This window comes from Carcharodon carcharias, chromosome 9 (assembly GCF_017639515.1).
Source record: "Carcharodon carcharias isolate sCarCar2 chromosome 9, sCarCar2.pri, whole genome shotgun sequence".
NCBI classification, from domain to species: Eukaryota; Metazoa; Chordata; class Chondrichthyes; order Lamniformes; family Lamnidae; genus Carcharodon; species Carcharodon carcharias.
This window is the reverse complement of record NC_054475.1, coordinates 89835125-89847837: the sequence shown is the minus strand read 5'-3', so window position 1 is coordinate 89847837 and position 12713 is coordinate 89835125.

Here is a 12713-nt window from a genome sequence, read left to right as displayed (position 1 = left end):
GAAATGGGAGAGGCATTGAACAAATACTTTGTGTATGTCTTCACAGTAGAAGACACAAGTTGTATATCAGAAGTAGAGGGCAACCTAAGGGCTTAAAAAAATAAGGAAATTAAGGTAAGTAACATCAGGAAAGAAAAAGTATTGGAGAAACTTAAGGGACTAAAATCCAACAAATACCCTGGACCTGATGGCCTATATATACCGTAGGGGTTCTAAAAGAAGTAGCTGCAGAAGTAGTGGATGTGCTGCGTATGATTTTCCAAAATTCCTTAGATTCAGAGCAGTCTCATTAGGTAGGAAGTTTAGAAATGTTAACCATCTTTTCAAGAAAGGAGGGAGAAAGAAAACAGGAAACTACAGGCCAGTTAGCCTAACATCAGTTGTTGGGAAAATGCTGAGATCTATTATGAAGGAAGTCTTAACAATGCATTTTGAAAAGCATAGTATGATTAGAACAAGTCAACATGATTTCACTAAAGGAAAATTCTGTCTAACAAATTTATTGGAGTTTCTTGAGGATGTAACTAGAAGGTTAGATTAAGGGGAATCAGTAGATGTATTTGTAAAAGGCATTCAATAAGGTGCCATGCTAAAAGTTAATGGGCAAGATAAGGGCTCATGGAGCTATTGGTGATATTTTAGCGTGGACGGAGGATTGGTTAACTGATAGAAAGCAGAGAGTGTGCATAAACCCAGCATTTTTAAGTGCGCAGGCAGTTAATTGTGGAGTGTGGCAAGGGTCATTGCTGAGGCCTCAGCTACTTAAAATCTATATTACTAACTTGGATGTAGGAGTTGGTATAGGCCACCAAACAGTGGTGGTAGTGTGGGGCATGGTATTAACTGGAGATTAGAGAAGCATGTAACATAGGTAGTACAGTAATTATGGGTGACTTCAATCTGCAAATAAACTGGGTAAACCTATGTGCACTAATGCTGTGGAAGATAGTTTTTGGACTGTATTAGGGATGGTTTTCTAGAGCAGTATGTTGAGGAACCCACTAGAGAACAGTCTATTTTAGACGTTGCATTATGTAATGAGAAAGGGCTAATAAATAATCTTGTTGCAAAAGAACCTTTAGGAATGAGTGACCATAATATGATAGAATTTTACACTGTTTGAAAGTGAGGTAGTTCAATCTGAAGCCAGGGTGTTAATTTTGAATTGGGAAAATAAAAGTATGATGGTACATAGGCAATGGATAGTCTTTAAAGAATTATTACATAGTTAACAGAAACTATACATTCCTTCAAGGCACAAAAACCCCAAAAAAGTCAATCAACTGTGGCTAACAAAGGAGGTTAAGGATTGTATAAGAGTAAAAGAAAATGCCCATAAAATTGCCAGAAATATTAGTAAATGTGAGGATTGGAAGATTTTAGAATACAGCAAAGGAGGACCAGGAAACTGATAGAGAAAAGGAGGACACAATAGAAAATAGCAAAAAACATAAAAATGGATTAAAAGCTTCTATAGGTACGTAAAAAGAAATGTTTGGCTAAGACAAATGTGGGTCCATTACATTATAATGGGGAACAGAGAAGGGACAGAGAAATTATTATTTTGTGTCTGTCTTCACTGGGGAAGATACAAGCAATCTCCCAGAATTAGAGATCCAAGGGACTAGGGAGAATGAGGAAGGAAATTAATAAGAGGGTTGTATTGGAGGAATTAATGGGACTGAAGGTTGATAAGTCCCTGGGACCTGATGTACTCTATCCCAGATTGTTGAAAGAGGTAGCTATTGTGATAGTGGATGCATTGGCGATCATGTTCCAAAATTCTATGCATCCTGGAATGGCTCCTGAAGAAGCAAAAGTGATATGAGGAAAGCTTTTTCACGCAATGTGTGGTTAGGGTCTGGAATGAACTACCTGAGACTGGTGGTGGTAGGTTCAATTGAAGCATTCAAAAGGGCATTAAACTGTGATTTAAAAAGAAAGAATGTGCAGTGTTATGTGCAGAAGGCAGAGAAATGGAATGAGTTGCTCAATCGGAGAGCCAATGCAAACACGAGGGTCAAATGGCCTCCTGTGCTGTAACAATTCTGTGATAAGCAGCTGCCCATTTAACACGTGGATGTTATAAGTTGTTGGGCACAGTTCAGTAGGTCTTGTTAAGGTATCCATCGTCATACGAATTAGGAGCAGGAGTAGGCCACTCTGCTCTTCGAGCCTGCTCCGCCATTGAATAAGATTATATGCCATTTGCCCACTCAATCTGTCTAAATCGCCTTGAAACCTCTTTACACCCTCCTCATTGCTCACATTCCCACCAAGTTTCATGTTTACCAGAATGGTTCCCGGGATGAGACACTTCAGTTATGAGGAAAGATTGGAGAAGTTGGGACTGTTTTCCTTGGAGAGGAGAAGGCTAAGAGGAGACTTGGTAGAAGATTTCAAAAGCATGAGGGGTCTGGACAGAGTAGGTAAGGAGAAACTATTCCAGCTCATAAATGGATCGAGAACCAGAGGCATAATTTTATTTGTTTTGCAAAACAAGCAAATGTGAAGTGATCAGAAAACCTTTTCACACAGCAAGTAGTTATGGTTTGGAATGCACTGCCTGGAGTTGTGGTGGAGACAGGTTTAATTGAGGCATTCAAGAGGGCATTGGATGATTATTTAAATAGAAACAACGTGCAGTGTTATGGGGAAAAAGCAGGAGATTGGCACTAGGTTAAAATACTCAAAGCCAGTGCAGACATGATGGGCCGAATGGCCTCCTTCTGCACCTTAACAATTCTGTGATTCTGTCATCAGCAAACTTGGAAATATTACATTTGGTTCCCTCATGCAAATCATTGATATATATTGTGAACAGCTGGGGTCCAAACACTGATCCCTGTGGTACCCCATTAGTCACGCCTGCCACTCTGAAAAAGACCCATTTATTCCTACTCTGTTTCCTGTTTGCTAACCAATTCTCAATTCATGCCAATATATTACCCCCAATCCCACGTGCTTTAATTTTACATACTAACCTCTTATGTGTGACTTTATCAAAGGTTTTCTGAAAACCCAAATACACCACATCCACTGGTTTTCCCTTATCTATCCTGCTAGTTATGTCCTCAAAGAACTCCAGTAGGTTTGTCAAACATCATTACCCTTTCATAAATCTATGTTGACTTTGTCTAATCCCATTGATATTTTTTAAGTGTCCTGTTACCACAGCTTGTACAATTGACTCTAACATTTTCCCTACTACTGAGGTTAGGCTAACGTTTTATAATTCACTGTTTTCTCCTTCCCTCCTTTTTAAATAGTGGGGTTACATTTGCCACCCTCCAACCTGCCGAGACTGTTCCAGAATCTTCAGAATTTTGGAAGATGACAACCAATGCATCCATTATTTCCCTGGCCACCTCCTTTAGTACCCAGGGATGTAGATTACTGGGCCATAGGGATTTATTTGTCTTTCAGTCCCATTAGTTTCTTCAGCACTATTGTTTTAGTAATATTAATTTCCGTCTATTCTTCCTTCTCAATATTGTTTGATGGCCTACAGACAACCCGCACTAATGATTTCCGCTTTCTGTTTCTTCTTAGCTCCATCCAGACTGATTCTACATCTAGATTTTCTGAGCCAATATCCTCTATCACTATCGCACTGATTTCATCTTTAACTAACAATGCCACGGCACCTCCTTTTCCATTCTGCCAGTCTGCCCTAAATTTCGAGTACCTTTGGATATTCATTTCCCAGCCTTGGTCATCCAGCAGCCATATCTCTGTAATTGTCATGAAGCTATTAATGTATATAATATTATTGGAAAATATTTTTCTTCTAAAATAGAGGTTTAGTCTGTGGGTGTGTCTTAATTGGATTAAAGCCAGCTAGTCTGGGTGCTTTGATGTGTACCAGTTTTGATATGTAAGAGAGATAACATACATTTGCATTTTTTGAATACAGCATTCAAGAAGTGAGGTGAAAACTGACACCTATCTAGTAGATACCAAGCAATATGTTTATAATATTAATAAACTTGGTATTATGAAGGGGGTTTTATTGTTAGAAGAGGCTAGTGATACAAGGAGAATTTACATTCAGTGGGCGGTGGTAGGTATAACTTCAGCAGTTTTCAGGTGTACAGAGCAGAGGCAATGTGAGATCAAAAGGCAGCTGTAAGCCCCCAACTGTCTCCACAGGAACCAAAGTGAAAGAACCTCATTTTGAATTCGTAAGGTGAAAATGCTTTGCCTGGTGTTTGCTTAAGTCTGTGGGTTCCTGTTGCCTTAATGGAGACTAGTTTAGGAATTTGGTAAAAGTTATGATCGTAATTATGATAGTAATATGATAGTAGCCATGTGTAGATATATTTTAACCTGTGTAAATTAATAAAATGCTTAATTTAGTTTAATGTAAAACCTGGAGAACTGGTGGTCTGATTCCTAAATTTAGAGTTGCATCTCAAACATAACACTTAAAACTATAGGGGCTAAATCTTCGGGGTGGGCCTGGCACACTGATGCGTAAAATGACACGCGATGATGTTGGACATCATCACACATCATTTTGATATCCCGTTTGGCGTGCACGCGCTGGAAGCGGCTGCGCGTTAGCCGAACTGTCAACAGCCTATTAAGGCCATTAAAAAAGTAATTACATTTTTTAAGAAAGCTGCCTGGCCAACCTTAAGTTTGGCAGGCAGGCAAAGAACCCAAGCGGCCTTCGCATTTTTCAGGAAACTTCATCCACGGGTGCGATGAGGTTTCCTGAAGCTTTTATAATATTAATAAATAAAATTTCCAAACTTCACAAACATGTCCCAGCTCTTGTGACATTGCCACATGAGGGGACATGTTTAAGTAAATTTTTACTTTATTTCTTGAAAAGTTTTCTCCGTGCCTCAGGGAGATTGCTGCACTCTTTCGTGCTCATGCACGAAAGAGCATAGGCCTCGACTCTCCCTCCTTCCCTCCCGCTTGCACAAGTAGCGCTGAGCCCTACTGGCTTTGCGTTACGCTGGGCGGATCTTAATTGGCCCGCCTGCATAAAATGGCATGCAGCCGTTCGCGGGCAGCGATCGGCTCTGCACCCACTCCCACCCAGCCTGCCCGCCATAGGAAACGTTCTCTCCTAGGTTGTGACAGTTGTTTAAAGTTTCCCTCTGGGATTTTTAAACAACAGCTCTACTCACTGCATTGGTCAAAACAGTAATCACAATCACATCGTACCCATTTGCATCTATTTGCGCTGTTAATTAGTCTACCTTATTGCGAATGCTCTGTGCATTCAGATACAGTCACTTTAGAGTCATCTTTTTAACATTTGTACTCTTTTTTTGTACTATAGCTCTATTTGCTGTTAACCCTTGTTTCCTCTGCCTTTCACTTCTGCTTTCTACTCTTCTGTTTCATTCCTATCTTTGTTTCCCTCTTTTGGGTCTCCCTGCTCAGGTTCCCATCCCCCTGCCAATCTAGTTTAAACACTCCCCCACAGTACTAGCAAATACCCATACGAGGATATTAGTTCCGGTCCTGCTGAGGTGCAACCAGTCCAGTGTATACAGGTCCCATCTTCCCTAGAATCGATCCCAATGCCTCAGGAATCTAAATCCCTGTCTCCTACACATTTCTCTGGCCACACATTCATCTGGCCTATTCTCCCTGATCTCGCTCGCATATGGCACTGAGAGTAATCCTGAGATTACTACCTTTTGAGGTCCTGCTTTTTAATGTATTTCCTAGCTCCCTTTATTCTGCTTTAGGACTTCATCCCTCTTTTTACCTATGTTGTTGGCACTGACATGGACCGCAATCTCTGGCTGTTCACCTTCCACCTTCAGAATATCCTGCAATCGCTCAGTGACATCCTTGACCCTGGCACCAGGGAGCCAACATACCATCCTGGTGCCATATCTGTGGCCGCAGAAACGTCTATCTGTTCCCCTCACGATAGAACCCCCTATCACTTTTGCTTTCCCACTCTTCCCCGCCCTGTGCAGCTGAGCCATTCATGGTTCCACAGACTTGGGTCTGGCTGCATTCCCCGAGAGACCATCTCCCCAGCAGTATCCAAAATGACAAATCTGTTGGAGAGTGCGATGGACCCAACGGACTCCTGCACTACCTGCCTAGTGCTTTTACTCTGTCTGCCAGCCACCCATTCCCCTTCCGCCTGTGAACTCTTTACCTGCGTTGTGACCACCTCACTGTACGTGCTATTTATGAAGATCTCATCCTTTTGGATGCTCCACAGTGACTCCAGGTGCAGCTCCAGCTCCGAAACATGGATTTCGAGTAGCTGCAGCTGGAGACACTCACAGCACACATGATCACACAGGACGCTGGACCTGTCCTTGACTTCCCACATTGCTCAGGAGGAGGATTCCACTTGCTTGAGCTGCCCTGCCATGACTTATCCTGAAATTACCTCTTTTACTTTTACTTCCTCTAGTTTAGAGAATATTAAGGACAGAAGAAATACTTGCCCGGTCTAACTTACCAAGGCCGCCGCTCTTCATACTGAGGAAAGGCAGAAAATGAAAGGATCGCCTCCGTCCCTCTCTCACCAAACTCCAACTGAAGCACTCTAATGTAGCCCTGTCTTCCAGTGCAGACAGTACTTACATTTATTTTAACTATTATGTTAATTTGCATAATGCAAGTTACTATGTTTATCCCAGTCTCACCCTTCTTGTGCTCTTTTAACTCTCCGACTCCATTCTCAGTCTCGCCCCTTCTCACGTTCTTTTAACTCTGACTCTGCTCTCAGTCTTGCCCCTTCTTGCACTCTTTTAATTTTCTGACTCCATTGCTTTGGATCATGCACCATTAGCAGTTGAAAGTATTCTTCAATTCACTTCAAGCTATTGTCCTTGCTACAATGTAACTGAACCGCTACAACTCAGTGACTTTCCTAGCATGCACTGACTTGGAACTGAATTCCTACTGTCTTGCAATTTTATTGGCTATTGCCTCTGGCCCACATGGCTGAAGGACTTTCACTTTTCTTCCAGTTTTTTCTTCACATCTCTTGCTCTTCTCTGCCAACTCTTGCCCTTTGCTGAAGTACTTCTTAAACTAGCTTCTGTGCTCCTCCCCATCCCCTACCCCTCCCAATTAGATGCATTTCTGGGCTACTCATGCTGCAGTTTGATATTTCTGTGCTCGAACTCAACACTGATGGAGATTTTGAGACTGGCCCCACTCTCCCAAATGAGGACTTTTGTACTCATTGCCTCAGTAAACTTTCTTCCAGACCTGCTTGCCCATGTGCTGAAAGTCTTCTCTCTCAACCTCTTTTGTTTCAGCCTGGTATTCCTTGTGTGAAGAATTTTTTTTTGTCCAAACTATGATTTTTCTGACATTTACATTTAAAGCTGGGATAGACAGACTTTTGGTCTCTCAGGGAATTGAGGGATATGGGGAGCGGTTGGGAAATTGGAGTTGAATCCCAAGATCTGCCATGATCCTATTTAATGACAGAGCAGGCTCGATGGGCCGTCTGGTCTACTACAGCTCCTACTTCTTATGTTGTTAGAACAGTAGGAATGACAGGCTGAAAAGCCTTTAAATATTACATTTAATAGTTAAATAAAGCAGCTACCTCTTACCCTAAGTGAAAGGCTTTTGCTCACAGGATTCGTTCTGAGATTGTACTTCTACTGATTTGGAGGTGACTTCCAAGGGGAGAATTTTCTCTCTATCGGGCTGAGTGGGAGCGGGAGCAGGTGGGCGCGCAGCCGATCGCTGCCCGCTGCCACTTTACATGGATGGACCAATTAAGGCCCGCCCAACGTGCTACGCACCAGGACGCCCAAAGCGCTCACAGTGCGGGTGGGGGGAGTAGGCTGAGTTGGGGCCTGCAGAAATCTCCCTAAGGCACAGAGCTGCCTCAGGGAGATTAGTTTCATTATCAATAATTTAAAGAAAAATAAATTTTAAGACATGTCAATGAACTTTAATAAAACCTTTTGTTCAATTTAGAAACACTTTAAGAAACCCAATCCTGCCCATGGATGAGGTTTCATGATAAATGCGAAGGCCGCCTGGGCTCTTCGCCTGCCCGCCAACCTTAAGGTTGGACGGGCAGATCTGTTAAGTATTTTAATTGATATTTAAATGGATTTAATAGGCCTTTGACAGTTCAGTGGGCGCACAGCCGACTCTGGTGTGCGTCCGCTGAACTGAAAATCGGAATGATGCGCAGTGATGTCAGGGCGCATGCCTGATGTCACCCCGCATCATTTTACATGTCAGTGAGCAGGGCCCGCCCCCGCGCACTGACCCGAAGATTCTGGCCCACCAACTTGGGGATCATTTCTTCTACCTTGGACTTTTGACTTTGATCTGCACTTCCCAGTCTTCAGTGCAGCATGGGATTTGTTTATGCAGTTCTGTGTTGGACCTCTGATGAGCAACAAGAGGAGTGGCAGCAGCGGTAACACGTGCCACCGGACGCAGCAGCTGCCTTTTCCTCAGCCACCTGCTGCTCCATAAGGTCAAGCGGATGAACACGGAGCTCTGGATCACAAGAGGCTATACCTCCAAAATGGTGTTCAGACAGAGGTTAAGTTTTCTGGACGACTGAGCAACGGGACCTCAGGATGCTCAGGCTATCTCAGCAGACTGCTGCTGACATTTGCTGCCCTCCTGGAAGAAGACCTCCTGTTAGGTCGGCATGCATAGCCACTGACAGCCACCACAGCTCTGAATTTCTACGCCTTCAGCCCTTTCTAGGGATCTGCTGGTGACATTGCACAATTTCACAATCTGCTGTGCACAGGTGCATTTCCTAGGAGACCGATGCCATGTTTTCCAGGATCGTCACTGATATCCACTTTATAACCGATAAGGCCAGTCAGAGGGAGAGAGCCTTTGCATTTGCTGTGTCAAAATGCACATTGACTTGTGGCTGATTCCCGTAAGTCTAGGGAGTCATAGATTGTACCCATGTCCAATCAAGGTGCCAACAGATCAACCAGCTGCATTCCTCAGTCAAAAAGGACTCCACTCTCACGTTCATCTAATATATGCCCACCAGAAGATAATAATGCATGTTTATGCAAGATATCTGGGAGGCTGCCATGTTGCCATCATTTTCTACTCAACTGATGGCTTCTTGGAGACACGGGATACCCTGTAAGATCATGGCTGATGACAGCCCTGAGCTACCCTACACCGACCCACAGTAAAGGTGCAACAGAATCCACTTGTGGACAAGAATGGTCACTGAGCAAGCCATTTGGCTGCTGAATATGCAGTTCACATGCCTGCACAGGTCTGGGGGCACCTTTCAGTATGAACCAGTAAGTGTGTCCCAAATGATAGTGGTGTAATGTGCCTCACATGACATGGCGTAGCAGAGCGGACTGGAGCTACTGGTGGAGGCAGATAATAACCATGCTGCATCTTTGGAGGAGGAGCCTGTTGTGGCTAGGATCTCTGGAGCCACACACCTAGCTGTCAGAGATGTTCAAGACAGTCAATACAAGAATGCATCAGCTAATCTAAGCTGTGCAGCATGTGGCTCACCAATGCTGAACCAGTTGTTTGCCCAGCCACCATCCTCCCTCCCTTCACCCCCCCCACCAAACCCGCCAATACAAAACATTCCTACAGTCAATAATCTTTCCATTTCACTCACACCCACTGCTCATCTTCTACTCCTGTCATACCATCTACCTCGAGGGTGATTTTCACTTGGCAGGCAAGAGGTGATAATGGAGATGACTGGACAGTGTAAACTTGAAATAAAGTTGATGGCGCATAAATATTTACAATTAATTTGACATATTTAACACAATTTTACATGTTCAAATGATTTACCTTTTTAAACTATGAAATGTTTTTCCTGTCCTATTACTTCAAAATGGTACAACTACTGTGACTGCAGCAGAATTAGAAACAAAAAGCACATTCTACTGCTGCTGCAACACTCATAGTTGATTCCTTCGGGGTTTTGGAGCCTGTGAGGGCCAAAGATTTGCCCCACCTGTGCAGTGCAGACTTGCACATTGAGATAGGTGGCAGCACGATGGCCTCTGACTGGCAGGGTGAGGGAAGCAGTGTCAAGGACTTGAGCAAAGTCATGACTTGCATCTTCCATCTGTCCTTTCTCCGTCTTCCCTTGTATGTCCCATCCACATTTCTCTGCTAGCCAAGACTTAGAGAGCACTTTGTTGCACTTGAATGAGGTATTGAACAGCCAAGGCAAGGCTTTCCTCCATCATGTTTAAACTGGCAGATGGAATAGGCAGGCCATTGGTGAGGGGCAGCTTTCACTTGATTCTCAGTCCCGTCTGATGCTCCATGCAAGTAGTGATTATTTCCAGGTGTACATCAGCACAAAGGCCTGAGACATCATGTTACTCATGTAGACACAGACTCCTCCAGCCTATGGTGTGTGGTGCTTCTGGAAATGCTGCTAGCACTTCACAATTTCTGCTGCTGTTCCCGAATAGTCCTCCTAGTTGATGACCTCCGAGACTCAGCATCTTTGTCTAGCTGAGCAGAGCTTGGAGGGCCCTGCAGCCTCTGACAAGGACTCTCCAATGCTGTCCATGTTTTCAGTACCTGCTCCTGCTCACTTGTGATGTGTGCCTCTGTCAGGAAGATATAATAATTTTCATGATATTATTGGATTTAATTTATTGTAGAGTAATAGTGGGTGTGTGTGTGTGTGTGTGTGTGTGTGCGTGCGTGTTTCTTAATTGAATTAAAGGTAGTGGCCTGAAGGTTTTGATGTAACATAAGATAAGCTAGGTTTGAAATGTTAAGTAGGTAAACATAGGTGCAAAGGGAACAACTGCATTTTAAATAAACGAGACTAGATTGAATTCAAAAGAAATGTTTTACCTAGCCACGAGAAGTTAAGAAACAGTGTGTTTATTTTTCCCCAAAGATTACTGGTAAAATTGGTACTTCAGTGGATTTTTATTATTAGAGAGGTATAAGTCCAAAGACATAGTGAAACAATGGGGATTTCCATTCAGAGGGGAAAATATGTGTAAAGGAAAGAAGGCTGTGTGTAAGGGAAGGCATTTTAAGGTCTAACACAAGTGTGAAAAGCCTCCAGCATCTAAGCCTCAAGCTGCTGCCTACAAAGAACTGAAGCTGAGAAAAATTCACTTTGAATTAGACTGTTCAGGATATTGTATATTACTTTGTCTGGATCTTTTAAAATCTATGTGTCTCACTGTAGGCTTAATGGAGGTGTAACTGGGGTTTAGATTAATTAGGGGATTTAGAAGCTATCATAGGAGTAATTTGTAGACCTATGTATCTGCTTAAAATTATTTATTCTATTAATAAATGTTTAATTTAGTTTTGTAAGAAACCTATAAGACGTCGTGGCCTTTTTACTGAATTCAAAGCACACATCTCGAAATAAGTACAAATTCTAAATAGTTGTGGCAGCTAATGCTTACATGTTCCCTCTGGGATTTGGGCCACTTGGCATTTACCATTCACCAGCCATGACAGAAATTGGGGGCTCTTTGCGGGATATATTGGAAATTCCTTGATTAGTTTGAAGTTGGTGAATCTTAAAGTTACGAATACAAGAAGCACTTTGAATTCAGGAGTTGGTGTGAGGTTTTTTTAAAGTGCTGAGACTGCAATATGGCTTTGGCATTTGCTAAGACTTGTCTGGAGTTGAAGTTATAACTTTGGCTAGTTCACAAAAGGTAAATAAAGTTAATGGAATTGGCGGATAAGTTAAAATTGGGATTACCTACAGGGCCAAAGAAAGCAGATGTAATTGATGGTATAGCACAGCATTTAAAGCTGGAAGTGTTACCTGACACTAGTGAGTCACAGCTGGAGATAGTGAGGCTTCAGTTACAAATGAAGAAGCTTGAACTTGAACAAGTAAAGGAACTGAAAAAACTTGAGCTCGAGGCAGCAGAAAAAGAAAACGAAAGGGCAGAAAAAGGAAAAGAAAGGACATTTCAAAGGGAGCAAGCGTAAAGGCAGGAGAAAGAAAGGAAGCTGGAACTGGAATTCCAGGCATGAGAGAAGGATAAAGAAAGAGAGGCAAGGGAAAGAGAGAATGAGCGAGAAAGGGTATACCAGCTTAAAAGGCTGGAAGCTAAAGAATGAGATCTCAGATTCTGAGGAAAGTTCTGATGATGAAAAAACCTTTATCCTAAAACCCAGTGGGGAGATGTTGAAATTTGTACAAACTCTTCCAAAGTTTGAGGAAAGTGATGGTGAAGCATTCTTTATTTCATTTGAGAAGATAGCTAAATAGATGAAATGGCCACAGGACAACTGGACATTGTTGTTACAATCCAGGTTGGTGGGTAGAACACATGAGGTTTATGCTTCACTGTCAGAAGAAATGTCGATGAACTATGAAGTGATAAAAAAGCTATATTGAGTGCAAATGAGTTGGTTCCTGAGGCGTACAGGCAAAAATTTAGGAATATGAGAAGACTGGGAAAATATGAGAAAGCCTGGGCAAATTTATATCAAGTTTGAGAGAGTAAAACAGAGTAAAACAGAGTAATTTTGATCAGTGGATACTGTCATTAAAGAAAGAGATGACATATGCAGCTCTTAGAAGAGTAATTCTTTTGGAAGAATTTAAAGATTCAATTCCTTTGGCAGTGAGAACTCATGGGGAGGAACAGAGGGTTCAAACGGTAAGACAAGCAGCAGGGATAGCTGATGATTATGAGTAAGTTCATAGAGCTAAACCTTCTTTTGTCACCCTTTTAAATCAGAAAAGGATAGAAAGTAGGAAGGTGAAAAGAAGGTAG